This window comes from Oncorhynchus kisutch, linkage group LG21 (genome assembly GCF_002021735.2).
Source record: "Oncorhynchus kisutch isolate 150728-3 linkage group LG21, Okis_V2, whole genome shotgun sequence".
Taxonomy (NCBI): domain Eukaryota; kingdom Metazoa; phylum Chordata; class Actinopteri; order Salmoniformes; family Salmonidae; genus Oncorhynchus; species Oncorhynchus kisutch.
Window position 1 is genome coordinate 13570889 of NC_034194.2, and position 26021 is coordinate 13596909.

The window sequence follows — 26021 nt, forward strand, 5'->3', positions numbered from 1 at the left end:
CATTAGAGTTAGCCAAAAGTTGGCTAATGTTAGCTAGCTAGCTAGCTCACTAACTATAGCTATTATTTTTGTCTGACTAACACTAGACCTGAGTCAAACTATGAAACCAGCGGCCAAACGATTGAAGACCGATATTCTGACATGTTTTGATAGCGCAATGCGAGTTTTTGTTTGAGTCAGTAAAGCAATGTAACGTTATTGATCTGTCAGTTTCTCTAGCTAATTCCCTACTTTTCACAGTGAGACAATATAAACAGCTCTATAGGCTTCACTGTCATGGTGCACAGTCAGTACACAACACAATGCTCATCATTTCTTAGCAGGATCAGGTGGTGACAGGTGTCACAGCAGGGTCAGACAGCCAGGGAAGACCAGTCTACAGAGCTGAGGTGAATTTTGCAGTATATTTTAACAACCAGTGAATGGATACAATTGAGTTGAGTTGATGAGTAGGCTACAGTCTGGTATCTGGGATTCATTTTAATTTAAATTATTGAACCATAGAGTCTATTCATGGATAACATCATGTACAAATGTACACCAAGGTAATTATTTTTTATTCCTCATCTGAGCAGGATAAAATGGTGACGGGGTCTCAGCAGGGTCAGGAAACCAGGGAAGACCAGTCTGTGACGGCGCTGAGGTGAACTTTTACAGATGCAACACTTTATTCTCTTAGCATTTATAGCGAATAAGAAATGCATTGCCATTAATTGGAAGGTTGGTTATCTTCCCACAATGTCACAATGGATGGCAGAAATGTCAAGTTATGTATCACAAGATTTGATTTATTACAAGATTAAAGGTATACTGTGCAACTTTCATAAGGTCTGAACGCTTATATGGAATACTGTATAACAAAAGGAGTCTGTATTGAAAATGTGCCCACATCAGGGGAGATACCTATTTAGGCAATCCCTAGCTGCTGGGCTGCTCAGTCCTTGCCCTGGGGGTCTGCCGTACTGTTGGTTTTCACGCTGGCCTTGGCTTAACACACCTGAAACCAATAATGAATGTTTCACTAAGATCCTAATGATGAGTGGGGTGTGTTGGATTGAGGTGCTGCAGGGCAGTGGACACTTAGGAGCAGGATGAGTCGATCCAGCTATATTGTGTGCAATTAAAAAGAGCTCTACAGTAGTATTAGGCCTATGATAGGAATCACAGTGCCCTCCATAATTATTGGGACAGTGAAGCATTTTTTCTTCCATACTACAAAAGTTTGATTTGAAATCAAACCATGACTATGAAGTTAAAGTGCAAATTGTAATTTGAGGGTAGAAATTAGAGCACTTTTTGTACATAGTCCCCCCATTTTAGGGGACCAAAAGTATTGGGACAAATTCACTTGTATGTGTATCAATGTGGTAAAAAGTTAAGTATTTGGTCCCACATTCATAGCACGTAATGACTACATCAAGCTTATGACTCTACAAATTTGTTGGATGCATTTGCTGTTTGCTTTGGTTGTGTTTCAGATTATTTTATGCCAAATAGACATGAATGGTAATGTATTGTGTCATTTTGGAGTCACTTTTATTGTAAATAAGAATAGAATATGTTTCTAAACACTTCTACATTAATGTGGATGCTACCATGATTAGGAATAATCCTGAATGAATTGTGAATAATAATTAGTGAGAAAGTTACAGACACACAATATAATAACCCCAAGACATGCTAACCTTTCACCATTACAATAACAGGGTAGGTTAGCATTTTTTGGGGGGGGTATGATTTTTGTGCGTCTATAACTTTCTCACTCATCATTATTCACGATTAATTTAGGATTGATTATCCATAATCATGGTAGGATCTTAATGTAGAAGTGTTTAGAAACATATTCTATTCTATCTAATAATAAAAGTGATCCCAAAAAGACCCCAAAGGAGTCATATTAGATTGTGAAGAAATGCAGGAAATTAGCTTTAGATGGCCCAAAAATGAGCTGTAATCAGAATCCTTCATCAGGCTATTCAAGCAATGATCTGGTGAGCCAGCCAACGAACACACATCTGCCTGTGCTTCCATTCGGCACTGGCGTGCACAAACCGTCTCCATCAGCCTCTGGCACTGGCGGGCACCACTCTGCTCTGAGTGGATTTTTCTGGGATGATAATGTGTGCATTACACAAGCTGGAAATCACAGTGTGTAAATCCACCGAGAGAGGTCTAACGGGGAACCAAGGAAAGCACAGCCACAAGCAAGAGAAAACCAACTGCAAACCCGGAGAGAAAAGTCTAGATCATAGATCAGTGCGGTCATAAGAGGGTGGGTGACACATGCACATAGGACTGACACATACAGCATATGGTTGGCTGCGACATGGAACTATAATTCCGCGTGAGAACATCCACCAGAGACTTCTGACAGTCCATTCAGTATCCACTGCGTGCCACGCCAGGCATTTAAAAGGCACACAATGCAGACAGACGTTCAAGTGCACAAACACATACTGTCTTCAAAGAAAAATCTGATCTGAATTACACTACTCTACTCCTCTTCTCCCTCCCTCCCTCTCTCTATCTCGCTCTCTCTCTCCATGTTTAATCTGGACTTGATTGTGAATAGACTGCCAATCCAATATTCACAAAGGATTTAGGTTACATTCAGGGTGACATGAATATATTGCAGTGTGAAAATATTTGTTCATTCATTATGCACACTGTACCATTCCCACTGGGCACAGACGTCAATTCCGCGTCTATTCCTTGCAGGTGCCAAGTGAGGATCCACACAGTACTTAACAAAGATATTGAGTAAAATGTGGAGCTGAGAAGGTCAAGCAGGAGATTATCCTGTTTAGAAACAGGTGTGAGAGATGGTGGGGATACGGTAATTTCACTTCTACAAACTAAAGACCATTTATCAGACTGTGATAAATAGCGTGTGTTCCAAATGTCCGTGCGTGGCTGATCGTTTGCACTGTTCTTTCCACTGCCAGGCTGGAAAACATTGACATTGATATTTCATCACTCATCCCTCAACAAATGTTCATCTTGACCTCAACACTGGGACTGGAGGGCAGGTTACAGGGGGTCAGGTGGGGTGTGGTGGAAGAGGGAGGGGGGTGGACAGGGTTGTTTTTGAGAGCAGGGCAAACAGCCCAGCCAATAGGCTCGCAGCAGCCTCGAGTCTCGATCAATGAGGGGGGTGGGGAACGGAGAACGATAGACAAGGAGAGAGAAAGAGAGGGGGTGGAGGGAGGGGCGGACTCTTCACCAACTGTGACAGAAGAGACTGGTTGGGAAGACGGGGGGGTCACTCGGTTCAGCTAGTAAATAAGTCATTTGCTCCGAACGCATTCCAAGGCTCCACCTCACCCTCCCGCCCTCTGGTCCAAAGTCTCTTTTCGGGTATTCCTGGGGTTTCTTAGGCTGCTCTCTCTCTCTGCTCTCCAATGGTGTGTCAACATTTCCTGACGGACTGCCAGTGTAGGCTGTGGTCTTGTTCAATGTAGGGTGTTCACTGCACATAGAAGAGGACTGGAGGAAGGCCAAATTAGCGGCTGCATTGTCCCTAACAAAAACATAATTCCACTCACCACAGTAAATGAGCCCTGTGCTGGTGGACAATTCCTTCAGAAACCCAACACTGGAAAATATATATATTTTCTTCTTCAATCTTTGAAAATTTTTCCCATTCAGTCATGGCTAGAAATGTACTACTACACCAAAATAATCCTTGCATCCAAACAAGCCAGTCAGTAGTATATGCAGATGAATACACCCTGCCTTAAGCAATGCAGAATCTGGCCGTGGCGCCATCTGCCTCGGCTTTTGCTAATCACCTCAACCAGATGGGTTAGTAGCAGATCTTTGAGGAAGGTTGTTTTCCTGCATAATACATGTGAGCATCGCCGGCCCACTAACTGGAGTAGCTGCAGAAATGAATATTGCTTTTTTTCCCCTCCTTTCTCGGTTTTAAAATGGAAAGGATTTCAAGAAGAGCGTTTGATTAAATTGCCGATAGAGCCATTTGAAGATTGATGACTGCTCAGACTATTACACACAGTGCTACTGAGCACTTCTCTAATAGGACCAAGTAGTGCCTCTGAAGGGCAAAGAGTCATTGATTTAAAACGTTAATATTGAGATCAGTCCAGAGTCCATTTGGCAGCCAGAAGGGTCTGCAGATCTAGGTTAATAACCAAGCAGGCCTGTCCTCGAAAACACTCATCAAGCAGCTTTGAAAATTCATCGACAACAGGTGGGCACACTGAATGAACGGCACTTTAAAGGCCGAATGAGAATATCACCACATCTGTTCTGAATGAAGTCTTCGTAATTTAATTTGGGCTTTTGTCATGTTAGGGAAAAATATGAGCAGTTATTCAAGGCTGCTGCACAACCCACTTTACTTGCCTGATGAATCTCCAAATTGAAGTCACTCCCAGTACCAGGTGAAAACAACAGCAGAAATCGGTCTCACAGCCAGACTGCTGCTCTAAGCGCTCTAGGCAGAGGATGAGGACATGTTCATTTCTCGTCTTTGAGCATAAATGTGATATACTGTAAACGTAGGTCTAAATGTGATGAAGATTATAATAATGAGATACTGGAAATATTTGATGAGAGATGTTTGTTATTCTTGAACGCCTCACTACAGATATCAAATCTGTACATTACGCAAACAGACAGGGTATGAATGGTTAATTCCTGAGCTTAGTGGCCCACTGCAATTCTGAGAAAGGAGGCTGAAGTAAACTATGTCTGAGCCAATGGCGAGAGGTTGAAGATGAGGAGAGTAGGATAGTAATATATAAGTAATCGTAATATATAGAGGCTATTCCAAGGAGATTTCTAAAGTGGTCTACCATGACAATTGTCCCACATAATGGTTTCCATGGCAACCAGACTTTAAGATCTCGTCTGCAAACCTCTAGTCCAGAAATGAACTAGATGAACAATGGCCAACAACTTCCCACCTCCAGATTATAGGACATTTTTTTTTACACAAGTATTTTGTTCATTTCAGTGTGCTGAAGTAAACAAACTTCCATTTGCTGGGAAAAAGGACTCTTCTCCTCTCACAGCACTCCTGTTCCTATGAGCCGTGGCCGTATCCCAAGAGTTCCAAGAGCATTTATCCCAAGAGTATCCTTTCAGTCCTCGGTCTCCAAAAGCTCAGCAGGAATTTCGATGCATCAATAGAGGTCTTCGGCTTACGAGAACGCTTCCTTAAGATAACACAAGAGCTAAAAACATGAAACCCCAAAGGGAGTGAGACTTTTATTTTTGTTCATCTAACCATGTATTAGTTATTTTGATAAGACTTTTTGGCCAAGTAAAGAGTTGATGTGGATTTAGAAGCAAGTCGTTTTAATAAAAACAAGCAGCAAAAACAACTCTAACTGTAACCAGCTCTTAAAGCTTGAGTACGACTGAGGTTCCATTCTCTCCAACTGTTCCAGCTCTTCTTAGAACCCGTCTGGTAGTCAATAATCCGTTAACCTGCTACACATACTTCAATTATTTACAGTATAGAGTTCAGAAGTGAACAAGGGCACTCCATACTTCAGTCTGTCTGAGCAGGGCCACAGGGTCCACAGGGGTCAGTGGGAAAGCTAAGTCCAGACCAACCACTGCCTGCCCTGCCCTGCCCTGCCCAGAGGCTGCTCTGTCAGTTAAGGAGCCAGCTCACAAACAAACACGCTGCCACTGCTGGCAAAGTGGTTTAGGCCTTGTGACCATTCTCAAATTACTGATGCTACAAAGTGCATTCTGGGGGAACATTTGGGCAGTATGCACATTATCTTGTAGACATTTGCTCAATTTCACTCTATTCTTTAATCCATTAGATAGACATTGATATCATGTGCCTTCTCATGCTGAAGCCACTAGCCTCTTTTTCTACGTACCTATGTAATGCAAAATCAACAGCATCTAGAGGCAGTTTATTAAGAAAAAATGCTTTTTAGTTGCTTGTTTTCCCCCCAAACAAACACCCATTTAAAGCACATAATTACTGCCTCTATTTGCATAAACCTTTCATAAGGAGATGCAAAGGCAAGGGATTTAAAGGGTTTAAAGATATGTACATGTATTTTGGTGAAAAAAAAGCTATGGTTACAGTCTATTGGTATACAACTTTCTTGTAACTAACTGAGGGTTTTGGATAACATTGGATTCAACAAACGTTTTCACTTTCTATACATTTACAGTGCCTTCAGACACTATTGACTTTTCCCACATGTTGTTGTGCTACAGCCTGAATTTATTGATAACATTTCGATTTTTTGGTCATTGGCCTACACACAACACCCCATAATGTCAAAGTGTAATTATGTTTTTCGAAATGTTTGCAAATTAATACAAAAATAAAAGCTGAAATGTCTTGGGTCAATAAGTTTTCAAACCCTTTGTTATGGCAAAGTTCAGGAATAAAGATTTGCTTAACAAGTCACATAAAACCTTGCATGGATTCACTCTGTGTGCAATAATAGTGTTTAACATGATTTTTTAATGACTACCTCATCTCTGTACCCCACACAATTATCTGTAAGGTTCCTCAGTCGAGCAGTGAATTCAACCACAAAGACCAGGGAGGCTTTCCAATGCTTAGCAAAGGTAGATGGGTAAAACATCTACAATAGCAGACATTGAATATCCCTTTGAGCATGGTGAAGTTATTATTACACTTTGGATCAATACACCCAATCACTACAAAAATACAGGCGTCCTTCCTAACTCAGTTGCCAGAGAGGAAGGAAACCGCTCAGGGATTACACCATGAGGACAATGGTGACTTTAAAACAGTTACAGAGTTTAATGGCTGGGATAGGAGAAAACTGAGAATGGATTAACAACATTGCAGTTACTCCACAATACTAACCTAATTGACAGAGGGAAAAGAAGGAAGCCTGTGCAGAATACAAATATTCCAAAACATGCATCCTGTTTGCAACAAGGCATTAAAGTAATACTGAAAACAATGTGTCAAAGCAAATCACTTTTATCCTGAATACAAAGTGTTACATTTGGGGAAAATACAATACAATACCACTCTCCATATTTTCAAGCATAGCGGTGGCTGCATCATGTAATGGGTATGCTTGTAATCGTTAAGGACTGGCAAATTTTTCAGGATAAAAAATAAATGTAATGGAGCTAAACACAAACCTGGTTCAGTCTACTAACCACCAGACACTGGGAGATGAATTTACCTTTCAGCAAGACAATAACCTACAACACAATGCCAAATCTACACTGGAGTTGCTTACCAAGAAGATAGTGAATGTACATGTAAGACCTGAAAATGGTTGTCCAGCAATGATCAACAACAAATTTGATAGAGGTTGAAGAATCCAGGTGTGGAAAGCTCTTAGAGATTTACTCAGAAAAACCCACAGCTGTAATCGCTGCCAAAGGTGATTCTAACACGTATTGATTCTAACATGTGGTTGAATACTTATCTAATCAGCATATATTAATGTTTTATTTTTCAGATTTGTTTTTACGAATGCAAAAAATGACAATGCAATCCATTTGAATCCCACTTTGTAGCACATTTTTTGTTGTTGAAAAAGTAAAGGTGTATGAATACTTTCTGAAGGCACTGTAGGCTACTACATCACATTCCTCTGGGATTTGATCTGTTAACCTATAATGTCCATCAGTCTATGAACAATACACTACTATGCTTTTGATTATAACCATACACAGCTTTGGGGCACCGCAACATAACCTACCACTAGAGTATAACATCAAACCCCTATATAGCCTCTACATGTACGTACTCTATGCATCACTGCAATGCTAAATGCCAGACTGACATGACAAATCCATATCTGTCTGCAGGGCAGTGAACTCAAAACATGCTGGTGTCAGGGGAATCACTCCAACTGCAGGGAAGCACAACAACCCCATGGAAAAGGAATACAAGTTCCTGACAGTGGAACGAAAAGCAACCCAATCTGATCATGCGGATTAATAGGTCAAACTAGCAGATTAATAGGTCAATTGAAACTTGCCTCTTTGTGTGTTTTTGACGTCTGTGGTGGTTAACCTAATACAATGTCCTGTCTTGTCCGACGAGTGACTGTGATTCTGGGACAAGCTGGCAGGGAGCTGGACGTTCCTCCCCTCCCCTCTGGCTCTGCCAGCAGTGTATTAAAATAAATCTGTGCACAGGTCCCACCCCTGCATGTTCGCCAGACATTACCTTATACAAGGCTGGCTCCAGTGCATTCCTCTGTCTCCCCTAGCCCGTGAGCAGCTTTTAACCCCCCTGCTTCCCCTGTCCTCATCCCTCCCTTCACCCTGGTGTGGTTCTGTCTCTGTGTGTACATGATCTCACATGACTCAACAAAACTCTGGGCCTGGAGAGGGCTGTCCAGAGCCTTTCCCAGGAGGACGAAGAATGACTTTGTGGAAGGGACCCGGAGCTCTGCCGGTAATTTGGCTCAAATTACCCGCTTGTCAAGCCTGGTGAATTTGGCTAAAAATGAAAGAAAGCGGAGCCCACGACAGGCGGATGAATGAACCCAGCAGTCCCCCCTGATAACTGGCCTCCCAGTTCCCTCCGCGCCACGCAGCGTCTCCGGGAGGACCCGCTCAGCTCGGAACAAAGATGTTCTAATGCTGGGCACGGCTCAGAGTGCTGAGAGCATTCCAACAACAAACATTCCCCTTTTCTCAACAGAGGAGAGTACTGAAAGAGAAAGGGGGGGGGGGGGGGGGCAAGTAGCAGAACGAATACATGATGAGCCAAAGTGAGAGGGAATTCCTGTGCTTTCACTCACTCTCCCCATTTGCCCCTCCTGTAAACATTCCCACTCTAAATTTATAAAAGAGATATCACTCCAAAACAGAGCAGCAAACTCAGAGCCAGCCTCCAGAATCCAACCGAAACAAACATGAACACAGCAGATAGACAGGCCATACTTTCTCTGGGCTCTGAGAGAGAACTGAAGTCCCCCCATCCGGCCATCAATCGGAACAGTCTTAAGTCTTAAGTCTTAAGTGTGAGGAGTAGCGGTCCTGGCGCTGAGCAAGAGACGTAAGTGCTGCTAATGCAATGAGGAATGTCCTGACGTGGAGCTCCTTTAAATAATTTCATAGCTGTTTACCGTATATGTTCAGCTCCTATGAGGTCTACACGGGTGTTCCAGACTGCCATCTGGTTTCTATTTGGAATTGCAGATGCAGTGACAACGCTGGTAGTGGCACAGGCTGTGAAATGAGTGCATTTTCAGCTTTGCAACAGGTCAGTCCCGGATGTCGGGTTCACCTCGCACAGCAAACACACACGCACCCAGTCACAAGAGGGATTGTTGTGACGAGATTCTACCTCATTTCGCCTCACAGGCCAGGCTACCCAAGAGCATCCTGAAACATCATCCTCACCTAACAAAATACCTAAATGGCAAGAGGAGATAAGTGGCACAGTAGGTGTTAAAAATAGGCCTCTCTGGGACAGATACAGACGTTTTTTTCTTTCTGGCATTTACACTCTTGCGTGGTGACTCTTGCGCGGTGACTATGTAGCTGAGGGAGAATGTCACAGCACCGCTGATACAAATGGTGCACTCCAGACAAGATGCTGAACAACAGCCACTGAAAACATACTGTCCATCTGTCTGAGAGGCTCGCCTTCCAATGAGAACAACAAAAACAAAAACAGTCTCACAAATGCCTTTGTCTCGCTGATACAAAGTGTTCCACAATGTCTAAATGGGGCTAATGTTATCTGTGAGGCATAGACAACCCTGAAAAGACCTGGGAACCTGCCTTTTCAGATAGAGGTATTATTATAACAAAAAAAAAAATTATGTCAGTGCTGCTATACATGACATCTTACCATGTAAAGGATCATGAAAACATTACATCACACCAGAAAAATCCAAGTGAGAATCAAACCTTGATAGGTGTAGTTTACTGCACATCAATCAATGCCTTCTGAAGGAAAGGGAAGACAGAGGGAGAGAGAATCCCTGAAAGCCATTTGTTTAGCAGAAGACTTGATTCAATAGATTCAATAGACATCTGAATCACACTCCGGAGGTCGAGTTTATTCTCCAACCCGTAAACAATGAGCACTGAGTCATGTTATAGTATGAGCCATTTCTTCTGCGTAACGATGAAATATAACAATTCAAATTTTGCTATGCTCTTGGTTTTAAAGAGGGAACTGAGTGTTTCCATAAATTTTATCTCACAATATTGTAACTTTAAATTATCCTACTTATCAGTGATATTTGCATGCCATGATATTTGGAATGAATACAACTTTATTTAAACTACTTTGCCCTTCTCAAATTGAAGCTGGTTATAAAACGCATTTGTTCTCATACAATTGATTGATTCAAAGATATTCCCAATGTATAAAATGGCATCATATCTCTCTCTCAGTGTCACACCTACATGCAACATGCCTCAGAGTGACACAAACAATGGCCTCTTTCACTGCCTTCCCCATGCTGGATGAGAATAGGTGCACCATGGGAGCCAGACTGCTTGCTTGTAGTGCACGTGGATAATTGTGAGACATTCAAGGAATCCAAGCATTGGTTAATGTTCCTTTAACTCACAGGCATCTGCTCTTGAACTATACGGTTCAATTAGCCCCCCCAAAAAGGTTGCTTTGCAAGATAGGCATCATGGAATTTTAAAAAATGAATCAGGACATTTGGGTTGAGACAGACCTTGCCACTGATCCTAAGGCACTAGCATGTACTCTGAGCAGGTCTTAGCCATGTTACATAGCTGCCTAGATGCCATCCAGGTGGTCCGAGGCTAAGCGCTCTTATGGGTTGTACTCCGACTATAACCATTAGCATTAGCTCTAAGCTACAAACCTTGTATATGAGGCTAACAGCAGTGAGACACAATGATCCATTGTGCTACTAATTGTACAAACTTTGCCATTATTTTACAACACATACATTCAATGGGATCTTATATCGGAATTGAAATATTTAAAAAGAGTGAATTGGGGAAAGTATATGAATTCATTGTTGTTTCTGTTAAATGTTTCTACATAAATTTGGCTACGGCCAAAATTCTAGCACCTGTAGAGGAAATCACAAAAGGAAGCTTAATTTCCGTAGCAATTTTTGAAATGAATAAATTGAATCGCTTAAATATATTTAGTCTGGCTGAAAATGTGTTGCAGAGAACTCTGTCAACTAACAGTTGACAACACAGTTCAACTTGGGGTATAATTCCTAGAGACTACAATCATCCGACCCCAAGGATTTCTTAAAGAGTTTTGTGGCTCAACGTCTCTCCTCCCAGCTTTGCCGTAAACCAGGGCTCCATGAATTAGGTTGAGATAGACCTGTCTATTTTCTTCTGTTTCTTCTGATATGGTCCATAAGCTAAGCAACTGAGGACATCTTTCTTGCTACGCAGTTCAAAAACATGGGGGGGGGGAAAGTAAACCCAAAGAAACGTATTTCTAGCAAGTAACGTGTGCTGATGAATTTGACTTTATAAACATAATACTAGATAAGTGGTAAATAGTCGATAGACGTTCTTGTCAAAGTAGCAATAAAAAGTAGCATTTGTGACCACAAAATACTTTGCTGTATAACATGAAAACAGCTTCCTTGACAACATAAATGTTACTTTGAGAACATCGGTTACTTACAGGTTTGTCGTCCATGGTGTTAGTAATCAGTAACAAGTCATTCACCAGCAGCAGTGACTCTATAACACCAGCCGCACTGCTATGTAAAGGTGTTATGCCAGTCATTTGATTGGCAGCTCAGGGGTCTGTAGTGTGGGCTTCATGTAATCACTCTCACACACACACAGACACACAGACACACAGACACACACACACAACTCCTCGCAGTAGCACTTCCCATTGGCTTATGACCCAGACCAATGACAAAGACTCACAACCAAATATGTGTGATGTCAATCTAACTATCTTATCACAACTGAAATAAAACATTCCAAACACAAGCGCACATAAAGGTCACGAAGCACAGATGTGCCTACGTAGTTTATGTTACGCCACAATTTACCCTTCAAACAAAAACCTGATCAAATCTGCACCATCATCACATCATAACAACAAAAGATCTGATCTGCTAACAGTTCTAACTTTGATGTCCACCAAAGAGGCGGCAAATCAAATTGAAGAAGCTTGTAAACCGCAATACTACTCTATAAATTGGACTGTGCATGATAATCAAGCCACTGAACCAAGAAAGGTGCTTAAAGAGCTGCAAACGTATAGTAGTATGGCACAGTTTACTGGGGCTCAGTCCACTGGATTGATAGCAATCTATTGATGAATCACACTGACTTTACAATGCTTCATGGCTACTCATTACCCTGTTCAAACAGATGACACAATGTCAATTATGAATACAGTAAGAGAACGCTAAGCTAACCTAAAAGTGGATGCTAATTCTGATTAGGACTAATTTGCTTCCTCCCCTCCAAAAACAGCCTCTGAGAGTAAGAGGAAAGAGATGCGGCGCAACAGTAATCCATCTGAACCTTATCCATCTTAAAGCCTTTCGTGCAGGCGGCACTAATCGATCCAGATTCTCTCTGTCGGTGATGGAAAAAACACGGCGAGAGGAGCTATTGTCTCGAGAACGAGTGGGAGAAAAGAGCAAATGCCATTGACGTGGCCATAGATACAACTGAGAATTGATTATACGACAGAATTATCAAGTTAATTAATCTAAAACTATCCTCAGTTGTGTTCAAAGTAGTGCTGAGCAATTAGTGCATTTAGAAGTCGGTTCGGTTTCGGTTCGATCATTTAAAAGAAATTATCACGGATTTTGATTTTGGGTTTGGATAATTATTTTAGACATTAAATGCAATATGTGGGTTTAATGCTGTGACTGCCTGTCTGTCAAACCATAGAGAAGAAATACAATACTATGGTTTTTGAAACATCTCTCTAGATAAAAACTCATACTTCAGTTGTAGGTGTATTAGAAATGTGTAAACGCCTCAAAATGATATATTGGATTTTGTAAAGCATGATTGGGTAAATACAAGGTGCAGGTCAAAAACATACAAGTTCTAGAGACATGTATACTACCGTTCAAAAGTTTGGAGTCGCTTAGAAATGTCCTTGTCTTTGAAAGAAACCTTTTAAAAAATAACTTCAAATTGATCAGAAATACAGTGTAGACATTGTTAATGTTATAAATGACTAGCTGGAAACGGCAGATTTTTCCATGGAATATCTATATAGGCATACAGAGGCCCATTATCAGCAACCACTCCAGCGTTCCAATAGCACATTTTATTAGCTAATCCATGTTTATCATTATAAAAGGCTAATTGATCATTAGAAAACCCTTTTGCAAGTATGTTAGCACAGCTGAAAACTGTTGTTCTGATTAAAGAAGCAATAAAACTGGCCTTCTTTAGACTAGTTTAGTATCTGAAGCATCAGCATTTGTGGGTTTGATTACAGGCTCAAAATGGCCAGAAACAAAGAACTTTCTTCTGTAACTCGTCAGTCTATTCTTGTTCTGAGAAATGAAGGCTATTCCATGTGAGAAACTGCCAAGAAGCTGAAGATCTTGTACAACGCTGTGTACTACTCTCTTCACAGAACAGCGCAGACTGGCTCTAACCAGAATAGAAAGAGGAGTGTGAGGCCCCGTTGCACAACTGAGCAAGAGGACAAGTACATTAGTGTCTAGTTTGAGAAACAGACACCTCACAAGTCCTCAACTGGCAGCTTCATTAAATAGTACCTGCAAAACACCAGTCTCAACGTCAACAGTGAAGAGGCGACTCCGGGATGCAGAGTTCCTCTGTCCAGTGTCTGTGTTCTTTTGCCCATCTTAATCTTTTCTTTTCATTGGCCAGTCTGAGATATGGCTTTTTCTTTGCAACTCTGCCTAAAAAGCCAGCATCCCAGAGTCGCCTCTTCACTGTTGATGTTGAGACTGGTGGGCCTGGCTCCCAAGTGGGTGGGCCCCTGCCCAGTGATGTGAAATCCATAAATTAGGGCCTAATGAAATTATTTAAAATGACTGATTTCCTAATTATGTAAAATCTTTGAAATTGTTGCATGTTGCATTTATATTTTTGTTCAGTATATTTAGGTCAAATAGGCATCTACAGTGAACTCCAAAAGTATTGGGACAGTGACACATTTGTTGTTGTTTTGGCTCTGTACGCCAGCACTTTGGATATGAAATGATACAATATGAGGTTAAAGTGCAGATGCTCAGCTTTAATTTGAGGGTATTTTCATCCATATCGGGTTAACCATTTAGAAATTACAGTACTTTCTGTATGGGACCAAAAATATTGGGACAAATTCACTTACGTATATGTATATTAAAGAAGGTCAAAGTTAAGTATTTGGTCCCGTATTCATAGCACGCAATTTACTCTACAAACTTGTTGGATGCATTTGCTGTTTATTTTGGTTGTGTTTCAGATTACTTTGTGCCCAATAAAAATGAATGGTAAATAATGCATTGTGTAATATTAGAGTACTTTTATTGTAAATAAGAATAGAATATGTTTCTAAACACTTCTCCATGAATGTGGATGCTACCATGATTATAGAAAATCCTGAATGAATTTTGAATTTTATTTTTTATTTAACCAGGCAAGTCAGTTAAGAACAAATTCTTATTTACAATGACAGCCTAGGAACAGTGGGTTAACTGCCTTGTTCAGGGGCAGAACGACAGATTTGGAACTTGTCAGCTTGGGATTCGATCAAGCAACCTTTTGGTTACTGGCCCAATACTCTAACCACCTGCCGCCCCTGCCGAATAATGATGAGTGAGACACACAAATATAATACCACCCCCAAAAATGATAACCTCCCATGTTATTGTAATGGTGAAAGGTTAGCATGTCTTGGGGGTATGATATTTGTGCGTCTATAACTTTCTCGATGATCATTATTGAGAATTCTTGTTTCAGTCTATTCATATTTAAGCAATACGGTTCGAGGGGGTGTGGTATATTGGCCATATATCACAAACCCCCGAGGTGCCTTATTGCTATTATGAACTGGTTACCAACATAAATAGAGCAGTTCAAATAAATGTTTTGTTGTACCCGTGTACGGTCTGATATACCACGACTGTCAGCCAATCAGCATTCAGGTCTCGAACCACTCAGTTTTTAATGCATGTTATAGGATGGTAATACAGAGTGACAAGTAGCCACGTTAGGAATACTCTGTACAGGAAAAGCTACATTCCAAATGTCAAACTCCATTGTGGATTTTACTGAGCCATACTTTAATGTTTTCCATTCCACAAGTGTGCAAAACTAAATGGAAAATCCATCCCTTTTATCCATGGTTCTAACTTTCACTCTCTCTTTTAAAACAAAATGGTAAATGTTCATATTTAATAATACTAGCAAAATTGTAATTGTATACTCTTTGCTATTCTTTTTCTTTATGGGAGAGTTGAATGTTCTTTTCCGAATGTGTTTTCTTTGCTACACTTCTGTTTTTTTTCATCGAGAAAACACACCACACACAAGAAACAGGCACAACTAGCCACACCACCACACAAAGCTCCTCCACCAATGGCAGCCGATTGTGAGGCGGAGAGAGAGCTGCCACCGCAAGGCAAATCCTGTTGATCTGGTCGTGAGCCAACTGGTTTACAGTATTTCAACAGGAAGTGGGCACTACGCCCCTGCTCCTCCACGCCCACCTCCTCTCTTTCCGCCCTCCTCCCAACCACCTGTGCAAGTCTCACAGGATGAAGATCCCCAACACCCACCAGTCTCATAAACACTAGCTAGGTCTACAGCTGCACCATACCCAAAACCACACTACGTACGTGTTTGTCTACTTTTACACTCTACTGCTTCGATTTCAATGATTTCAATGAAAATATTGTTCTGTATTTTTAGGAACTTGTATTTTGACCGTAATAAAACACATTTCAAAATGTTTTAGAATAACTGACAGTAACTGCATGATTCTAAGTATGAAATGGTTATACTTGTATAATTGCAGGGGCAAATCAATGAAGTAGCCTACACATGAAAACAAATAGAGAGAAGTTCCATGAAGCTGATTCATAGATAATCATTATTATGTCCTGACTTGTTTATCTTGACCCTGGAGAAAGGGACTCATTCGAGGAAGAAAAAAATCATTATTATTCATACAGCGTAAATCATCAGACACAGATGTTGGAGCTCTGTGTTAACATCGCCTCACACACACACACAGGGAATATTTAGTTTTTTGGGCGAGCCGTTCTGATATGCTAAGCAGTACTAATAAATACGTCTAGAAGGAATGGTGACCTTTGCCAAAGCCAAGGGTTACCTCAGAGTTCACAGTAACGGCTGACTTGCCCTGGGCCTGGGTCTGGCAGACAGACAACAACAGACTGCCACGGGATCATCCCAGCTCTCCCTCTATTCTCCCTCCCTCACTCCCTCGCTCCCTCACTATAACAATGATCTCACTCCCCTTACCAGGACTCCACTGATTGTTTTAAATACCTTCCACTCTCCAATGCTTGAAAGACTGCTGCCCCCCCCCCCCCATTGACTAAGGAGAGAAACAGGAAAAGGGGGGAAACAAAATTATCCTGGCAGGAAATGTTGGGCCCTCTAGCCACCTTGGGACTCGGGTTCACTCAGGTATCAACCTATATTATTTTAAATGACCGACAACGACGACAAAACCCTTGTAATTTAATAAGGCTCGATGAGAGAGAGAGCACACATGGAAAAAATATCAAATTATTTTACGGAAGAATTGCTGTTGGCAGGATTGTGAGGAATCCGATGATGACATGGGTTGCCAAAGTGAATGAAGTGAAGGAATACCTCAACACCTAATACCATATCTCTGGTGAAATGAAGATTACGGAAATATTGGCAGTATGCCTGTGGACTGTTCATTTGAGAATTTGCAGGTCTGTTGCATCACTCAAATTACATTTTACAATATCATCTTTTTTAGATTAGCACTTTTAACATTATCTATAATCAGAGAGGAAACAAAGAGACCAAAGATAACCCTGAAGGAGCTGCAAAGCTCCACAGCAGAGATTGGAGTATCTGTCAATAGGACAACATTAAGCTGCATACTCCACAAAGCTGGGCTTTACGGAAGAGTGGCCAGAAAAAAGCCATTGCTTAAAGAAATAAGCAAACATGTTTGGTGTTCGCCAAAAGGCACGTGGGAGTCTCCCCAAACATATGGAAGAAGGTACTCTGGTTAGATGAGACTAAACTTGAGCTATTTGGCCATCAAGGAAAACGCTATGTCTGGCGGAAACCTAACACCTCTCATCACCCCGAGAACATCATCTCCACAATGAAGCATAGTGGTGGCAGCATCATGCTGTGGGGATGCTTTTCATCGGCAGGGACTGGGAAACTGGTCAGAATTGAATGAATGATGGATGGCGCTAAATACAGGGAAATTCTTAAGGGAAACCTGTTTCAGTCTTCCAGAGATTTGAGACTGGTACGGAGGTTCACCTTCCAGCAGGACAATGACCCTAAGCATACTGCTAAAGTAACACTCGAGTGGTTTAAGGGGAAACATTTAAACGTCTTGGAATGGCCTAGTCAAAGCCCCGACCTTAAACCAATTGAGAATCTGTGATATGATTTATAGATTGCTGTACACCAGCGGAACCCATCCAACTTGAAGGAGCTGGAGCAGTTTTTCCTTGAAGAATGGGCAAAACTCCCAGTGGCTAGATGTGCCAAACTTATAGAGACACACCTCAAGAGACTTGCAGCTGTGAATAGTGATGCATGTTCAATTTTTCCGTTTTTTTGTCTTATTTCTTGTTTGTTTCACAATAAATAAAAAATATTTAACATCTTCAAAGTGGTAGGCATGTTGTGTAAATCAAATGATACAACCCCCACAAAAGATATATTTTAATTCCAGGTTGTAAGGCAACAAAAAAGGAAAAATGCCAAGGGAGGTGAATACTTTCGCAAGCCACTGTATATTACGTCAAAGCATGATGTTGACATGCAATAGTTGATGTGATTCATGTGTGCCACTCGTGTGACTCTGACTGTATGTCCTCCCTCACAGGTTTGTGTAGACCCTGTGCAGAGATACAGCTTAACTCTACTTAAAGCCCACACATTAGCTTTCTGGCACACCCCTCATTGATGTGCTGCACATTTCTCTGCACAACAATACGTCCTGTATAATGCTGAACACCAGCAGAACAAAAGAGATTGTCACAGGGATAACAGCAAGGATATGACCTCAGGCTAAATAGGAAGACAACAGAACAGAATTCTTTTGTCCTGACATCGTGTCAGGCTGTGGCCACAACACAATCAGTTAGCGTCCGACAGAGATAGAGGGTAACCTTCACAAAAAAAAGAGTAGCCCTCGCAGACTCATGCTTTGAACTATTGAAGAGGAAAGCATTAGCAGTGTAAAACAAGTCATGAATGAGGACGCGCTGAGTAATTTAGAGACAGGCAGGCGAGTGATTAATAAAACGTCTAGATGCCATAAATCGGACTGTTGAGCCCCTCTGCTCCACTAGGAGCTGAAAGTAAGGCAGTGTAAGTTGGTTGGTTTAGTAATGGGAGGTTGACTGGGTGGATGAGTGAGCGGTCGGTCATCGGTCAGAGGGGCTCCGGTTCGCCTCCGCATTTGACTCAGCTGCTGCAGATGGAAAATGCTGACAGGCGGGAGGGGATGGCTCTAAATTTAACTAGGAGGAGTATGATCTATTGCGTTCCCCATACACAACACAGACACCCTGCAGACAAGATCCAGTTCTTCTGCCTCAAATTCACAGCAAAACAGCCCTAATTTGATAAGGTGTGTAACATGCATGTCATCACCACTGTGAGAGGAAGGCCCCCAAGGGAGTAGACAACACCTGGAACAGAACTGGGTGTTTTGCTTTGCTCTAAGTATAGAACAGGCATCTTAGGAACACTAACAAAGGCTTAGGAAACGAAACAAAATGCAGACAGGGGTTTGTCATCTAAATTATACAACTACTCCCATGACACACTGGTGCATTTGCTCTTTGGCCGTTCCTTAGCTGGATGTGGTTCTGGTAAAGAACCAATGCCTGCCTGGTGCATGTTGGACTGTAACTGTGCTGCTGACACAGTCAGACAAATAGGCCCAGCTGAGGCTCTTGATGTGGTTCCTATGCCGCCATTTTCCGAGTCAACTACAGAGAAAAATGACTTGCATCACGTACGTCACTCAAGTCCTCTGATGCTTAAGAGGAGAGGACCACACACAGTGGCAGGGCTGGTGAAAACATGCACAGCCTACATTTAAATGCTAAATTTTAAGACATGTAGCCATGCACTCTCACGTGATACCATAAGAAGATATACAAATGAGCAAATGCACAGAAAACAATGGTGTGAAAGCATCATTAAAACAGACATTGACAGTGACACTGAATGCCATCGCTATACATCTACAAGTGGAACCGAAAAAAGGGGTTTGATTTCAATGGAACTGGACAGGAAATGCAGGTGTTGGTATTGACTTCCCATTTAAGAAGCATACTTGTATCCCATCACCAATGCAACAACAGTCGTACTGTCGAGCAGGAGCTGAAAGGGACTCCTTTGGCATGATACTCACGCCTTTGCCCTCAGATAAGAGCTGATCATTGAGGCTCTTCAGTGACACTTGAGGCTGAGAGCACTGCAAGCCCACTCCTTGGCATAGTCTTGTCTCACCAGAGAGCGCGAGAACACTCATATGCTGGCGCCTTTTCTGTGAGGGGCTCACCGTGTCCAAATGGCAGCTGTGCCGGCTTTACCACGCCCGCTCCTCACTCTCCCCCAGCCCTCTCTACACTTCACAAAGGAAACCAGAGGATCCAGCAATGTGAGGAGGACACTTCCAAGCACACAGCACCTCCAAGCACACAGCCATGCCGAGCGCCCATTAGGGAAAGTGATCAAACACGGTGGCGTCTTCCAATTAACTTCTGAACAAAGACATCACTGCAAAGTGATCTGAAAGGCCTCATTACTACTTCTCCTTGAGTGATTCACTTCATTGGATGTCTATTATTTTATGTGACTAGTGGTTCCATCATCGTCTCTAGTCTCGGTTGTTTTCGCTTAAGCCCAATTCAGACCAAATGTGAGTAAGTTAGTTTCCTGAAATCCGTTTTGCACAATTAAAAAGTAATGGATGATCACGGGATGGGTTCCTAATGAGCATTAAGTTAACTGTCTGCATCAAGGCCTGGGGCCACGTGGTGGGGCTCTGAGGTGATCTAGTCAGTCACTCTCATCCTGGTGGAAAATACAGCAGTTGATCACAGACAGTCTGAGGACACAGTCACCGGGGTTATTTAGGGGTCTTGATAATCTCTCGCAGGCCGTATAAAAACTCCAAGCAAAACATAGCAATCAGTATCGTGCCTGTAGCGTTTTGCGTGTGATGTGTTTTTGGCACTCTGTCTGTGATATGTTTTATTGTCACATACACCGGATAGGTGCAGTGAACTGGAAGGGAACACAGTGAGGGGCAGGCAACACGGGGCTGTTTCATGGAGGGCTTTTGCAACCGCAGATGGAGCTGGATCTGGCACGATAATGAAGTCTGATTTTACATGGTGCATGATAATGTCAGTAAGCATCACTGCCCCGGACAGTGGGAGAGGAGGAACAAAACACCCAGGAAAGAGAGAGAGAGAGAGAGAGAGAGAGAGAGAGAGAGAGAGAGAGAGAGAGAGAGAGAGAGAGAGAGAGAGAGAGAAATAAATCAAAGCCCTTGGCCTGAGTTGCATGATCTTAGAGTTCTCCCAGCAGTGCTGTCCCATCTATGGCTCCCACTGGCTGGAGCCCAGTATAACAAACATGCCTTTGTGCTGACGTAGGTGAACTATGGGAACACGTTTTTTTTTCGTACTCAAGACTGTGATTAGAGATGTTGGGTTTTTGCTGGTAGGGGTTACTCAAAATGCCTGGAGGGATGAGAACAACCCCTTAGCGTGGCAATCCGCAGTTGAAACAATTAAAAAAGGGAATCCCCGCCTCTGTTTTGGTAAAAAGCTGAAGGATGGGCCTGGAGAAAATGTAACCACTATCACATTCATAGTCAAAGCTATGGATGCAAGGACTGACCATCCAAGATCTCAAAATTATAGTTTTATTCTATGTTTTAAATGATTATAAGCACATTTTGAGGCTATTACAGGGTTTGTTTACATTGACAATGTCTACATACATTTGAGTTAAACAAGCTTATATTTTGGGTTCTGATGGGGTGTGACAGTTGAACTAAACTCATGAGACATCTATAATTATATAGCATTCATAATTTATATGTCAAAAAATGTATGTTGCAGCTACAGACTGCCCCTTTAATGATGCCGAAAACAAAGTTGTATGTGTGAAAACTTGCTCAAGACAGATACATTTAATTTGCCTTTTGATTGTTCCCTTGTAAAAAAACACCTATTTATTTTCCTACAGACAGTTCCATTCATGTGCATAATATACCTAATATCTACAGTGGCAAGAAAAAGTATGTGAAGCCTTTGGAATTACCTGTATTTCTGCATAAATTGGTCATCAAATTTGAGTCACAACAATGGACAAACATAGTGTGCTTAAACTAATAACACACAAATGATATTGAATACATAATTTAAACATTCACAGTGTAGGTTGGAAAATGTATGTGAACCCCTAGGCTAATGACTTCTCCAAAAGCTCATTGGAGTCTGGAGTCAGCTAACCTGGAGTCCAATCAATGAGATGAGATTGGAGATGTTGGCCTGCCCTGCCCTATAAAAAACATTCACAAAATGTGAGTTTGCTATTCACAAGAAGCATTGACTGATGTGAACCATGCCTCAAACAAAAGAGATCTCAGAAGACTTGCATAAAGCTGGAAAGGGCTACAAAAGTATCTCTAAAAGCCTTGATGTTCATCTGTCTGCGGTAAGACAAATTGTCTATAAATGGAGAAAGTTCAGCACTGTTGCTACTCTCCCTCTACATGCAAGGTACAGGGCATTGCTAGCATGGCAACATAAGACACCATTATTGTTGGAACACAGTTGAGGCTGATTACCACAAAGCAAAGGAAACACAAAGAGGAGTTAGTATGTATGAGTTAGTATGTATGAGTTAGTATGTATGAGTTAGTATGTATGAGTTAGTATGTAGGCCTGGTACTTCTCCGTTTAAGGACTGTGGAATGAGAATGGAAAGTCTGCATGGGAGGGACAAACGGTGTCAGGTGAAGAGATCTGGTTCAAGTGTGGGATTTCAGCGGTGGTTAGGCGCTGGGAGGGAACCCTATTGGGACTCATTATGTGTGGATCCTCAAACAATCTGTTTACGTCACAAATGGCACCCTATTTCCTACATAGTGCACGACATTTGACCACGTCAACAGTAAGTCAAATGTAGTGCACTATGTATGGAAAAGGGTGCCATTTGAGACGGGGGCAGTCAAATTCAGACAACTTCCCTAATAGTCTATCCCCGCATGAGAGGGACATTGACCAGTCATCATGTCTGTCATTATGTGATAAACGGTGAGTTGTGAGGGAAACTTGTGATTTTATGATAATATTGGAATATAAGGTATGTGCTTTTTTCTTCTTCGTCTTCTAGGTAATAGAAGTAACTGACTCTCATAATTACTTTGACTGTAAAATGATGCTGTTGAAAACAGTTACAATAATGCAACAACAACAAAAAACGTATAAAGGAAAGAAATGTTCCAACCAAAACAAATTCATCAAAGCACAAAATTAAAAAAAAAAAAAATAGGCTATATAATGTCTGATGTAGGTTGTTGGTGTGATATTGCATCATATACTGTATCCAGCCAAGATTCACTGTCAATGCCTCAAATGATAGATTCAGATTCACTGGGTAAGTGAAGCATACACTGACACTAATAGGGGAAGCGTGCGCATGTTCAGAAGATAAAGACGGCAGAACAATGGCATCATATCTGCAGCACATGATTACACAAGTGCTACATAGCGTACATTGCCATATTGATTGATAAAATGCGCATCAATTACACCAATGGGATAAAAGCATAGTTTAAAAGTGTATATTTTCTACTGTTGTGTTTCTTGGTTCAAGAACAGAGGAAATGTAATCCAATTAGATAGCCTATACCTAGGCCTATGAGTTATAATGGTGTTATAGCCTTCTCAAGCGTTGAGGCTCAATTTAATGGGAAATTCGTTTTCAAAATGACATACATCAGTCCAAATCATGAATGATCACTGAAAACATATTTTCAACGCGCATATTCATGGCACAATCAGCCACTGTTGTGCCATGAGCAGTAAGGTTGAAATGCACTAGTAGACAAAGGAATGTCTTGATCCTCTAGGTGCATGTCACACTGCTATAGGCTACAAACTGCGGTAACACCGCATTAAAATGTCAACATCGTTCATTTGAAACGCAGCGCTTATTTTTACAGACATATTCTCATTTGACAACACATGGCTGATGTTAGAGATGAAGATTTAGTTGTTTTGTAAGGCTATGGTGTCATTCTTTGGAAATAGCCAACGCATCGCAATCCCAGATAGCCTAAATGTGCGTCGCGGAGAGAACACACATGACACGTTCTTATTACAGCCGAGCGCAGCAAACGATGTCGCTTTTGCACAGCATGCGAGAGAGATGGTGTGTAAACTATAGTAGCCTAATGGACTGATCAGAGCCGCTGTCCGTCGGTGATTTCAAGATGAGGACAAACAAAGCCGCTAAGTCACTGCACCAATTATCCCATCGTCAATTAAAACGTCAATAAAAACATTGAATAGAAATAATGAAATTATGGGAAATAGGCTAAATATGTATAACGGCAATAATGCCCTCCACGTTGTTGCCAATGCAAAGTGAGCGATGACAAAGCACGAGGACCGTCCGTGGGTAAAGGCGAAGCTTTTGTGGCAGGTAGGCTATACAGTATATCGTTTCTCAAACCACATTGCTGTAGGAAATGCTGGGCTGCTATGAGACCAGACTGAGGATATGAACTATTGTAAACACATGTAACCCCAATTAAACTTGAGTTAGGACTATAATGCAAATATGGCGAGGGGGGATCACATTCCCCCAGTTTCACTGAAATATATGTTCTGGCTCTTTAAATGGCACCCTCGGGCTATTGAGCCGATTGCATTGGCTGCTGAACCAAATAAAACTCGCAGTCCTTACACAGCAAATATTTCGCTGATTTTCTGTGGATTAATGGGGTGATTGTAGTATAATGGATACTAGTTTTACATGAGTGCAGTTCAGCCAACTGTTGCCAAATTGCTTTTGTTACTCAAAAGCAACAAGTTACGGTGTAAAATGTATGCGAGTAAATTCTTTTTTAAACATCCGATTCGTCGCAGAAGCACATTAAGTAGCTTTAAAGAATATAATAACATAATACTAGCCTAACAATAATGATACTAATCATAATCATTATTATCGTCAATGGAATTTGTCAGTTAGAGTAGCCTAATCGTTAATGTGTAAGCTATACTCGTAAGTTTAATTGCATTGCACATTTGAATCACTCCGAGTTCATTTCTGCAGTGAATGAGGGCGGGAATTCGGACTGAGGGTATTTGCCTTTGCCATGGCCCATTAAACGGTTAAGGTCTTTGCAAGTGACAGCTTCTTTTCTCTCAGCGAAAACAAGAGTCATGCCTAACCCAGACGTGCCTCCTCCTCCTCCAGGATAGCAATGCATTCACTACTCTCAAATCGGAGGGAGCTCAAATCGGACTGACTCAGATCATAACAGGATGTGGTATAGCCTTATGTTTCACTCTTAAAACGAGTGTTCACAATCAAAACTAGGCTAATAGCTACAACCAGACAAAAATGATCAGATGCATGCCGCCAAGTGTTGGAGATTTACGCATGTATTATTTTGGAGAGGTTTTCATATCTTCGAACTCCAAACATGAACAGTCCTCTCACCGTATAAGTTTGGAACTCCATTCGCCGTTATAAACATACTATATATAGTCTATTCGAGCACTTGCACAATAATTAAATAACTAAGACATTCGATAACACATTTCAGTAAAAAGGTTGAAATATGCATGCAGCTCACCTTTTAACTTTCGCTTGTTTTCTTGTAATCCAACCTTTTTGTCCGTTTACCAAATACTTTTTATCACATGGTGACTTCCTTGCAGTTTCCTAAAGCCCCCGACTGCAGGGAGAATACCTTTACTTTACACGTTTCGTTTATTTCTTTCTTTTTTTAAATTAAGTTTTGTGGTTATAAAAAGTGTTGTTGTTCTTCTTCAGCAAATGTCAGTGTGTGTGATGATCCTGTGCAGCGTGCTGCTCCGTCTCGGCTGTTTATTACACTCGAATGGAACGCCTACTCTGAATGGCTACATTGTTGACATTGGGCCACTGACGTCATTCTATCCCTCATTCACAACATTACGCCGTGCAGATTGCGTTGGCGCCCCGGGCAGTAGGCACATACTCAAAAAAAATATCCGCAGTTGAGGTTTGTGAATTCCTATTTCGAGTGCGCGCAGCGCGCGACCCTAATCTGTCCAAGCAGCCTCTGTCTATATGAGCAGTTGTATTTTTTATATTTTATTTTACCTTTACTTCACTAGGCAAGTCAGTTAAGAACAAATTCTTATTTACAATGACGGCCTACTCCGGTCAAACCCACCCTTAACCCGGACGACACGGTAGTGGTTAGAGCGTTGGACTTGTAACCGAAAGGTTGTAAGGTCGAATCCCCAACTGAGGAGGTAAAAATCTATCGTTCTGCCCCTGAACAAGGCAGTTAACCCACTGTTCCTAGGCCGTCATTGAAAATACAAATGTGTTCTTAACAGACTTGCCTAGTTAAATAAAAAATAATTGTGCGCTGCCCTATGGGACTTCCCATCCCAGCCAGTTGTGATACAGCCTGTGATGGAACCCGTATATTGCCATGACTAATACAATATACAGGGCAATTAAGGAACATGCAAGGATGGGCATAGTTACAGTTCTAAATATATATTCCTTTACAAAGGAGGATATTTAAACCAGATACAAGACACCAGCCTTTTGAATTGAATAATATACTTATAATTACGTTATTACCAACG

The 26021-nt window shown here is 41.5% G+C and overlaps 1 protein-coding gene across 1 annotated transcript in view; it reads right to left on the minus strand.

The window, feature by feature from the left end:
- LOC109866399 (transcription regulator protein BACH2) overlaps positions 1-25283 on the minus strand; it is a 92572-nt gene extending 67289 nt beyond the window's left edge. The window contains exon 1 of the mRNA XM_020455067.2: positions 25010-25283. The gene's annotated coding sequence lies outside the window, so the exon portion shown is untranslated. The remainder of the gene's footprint in view (positions 1-25009) is intronic.
- Between the last annotated feature and the right edge of the window lie 738 nt (positions 25284-26021).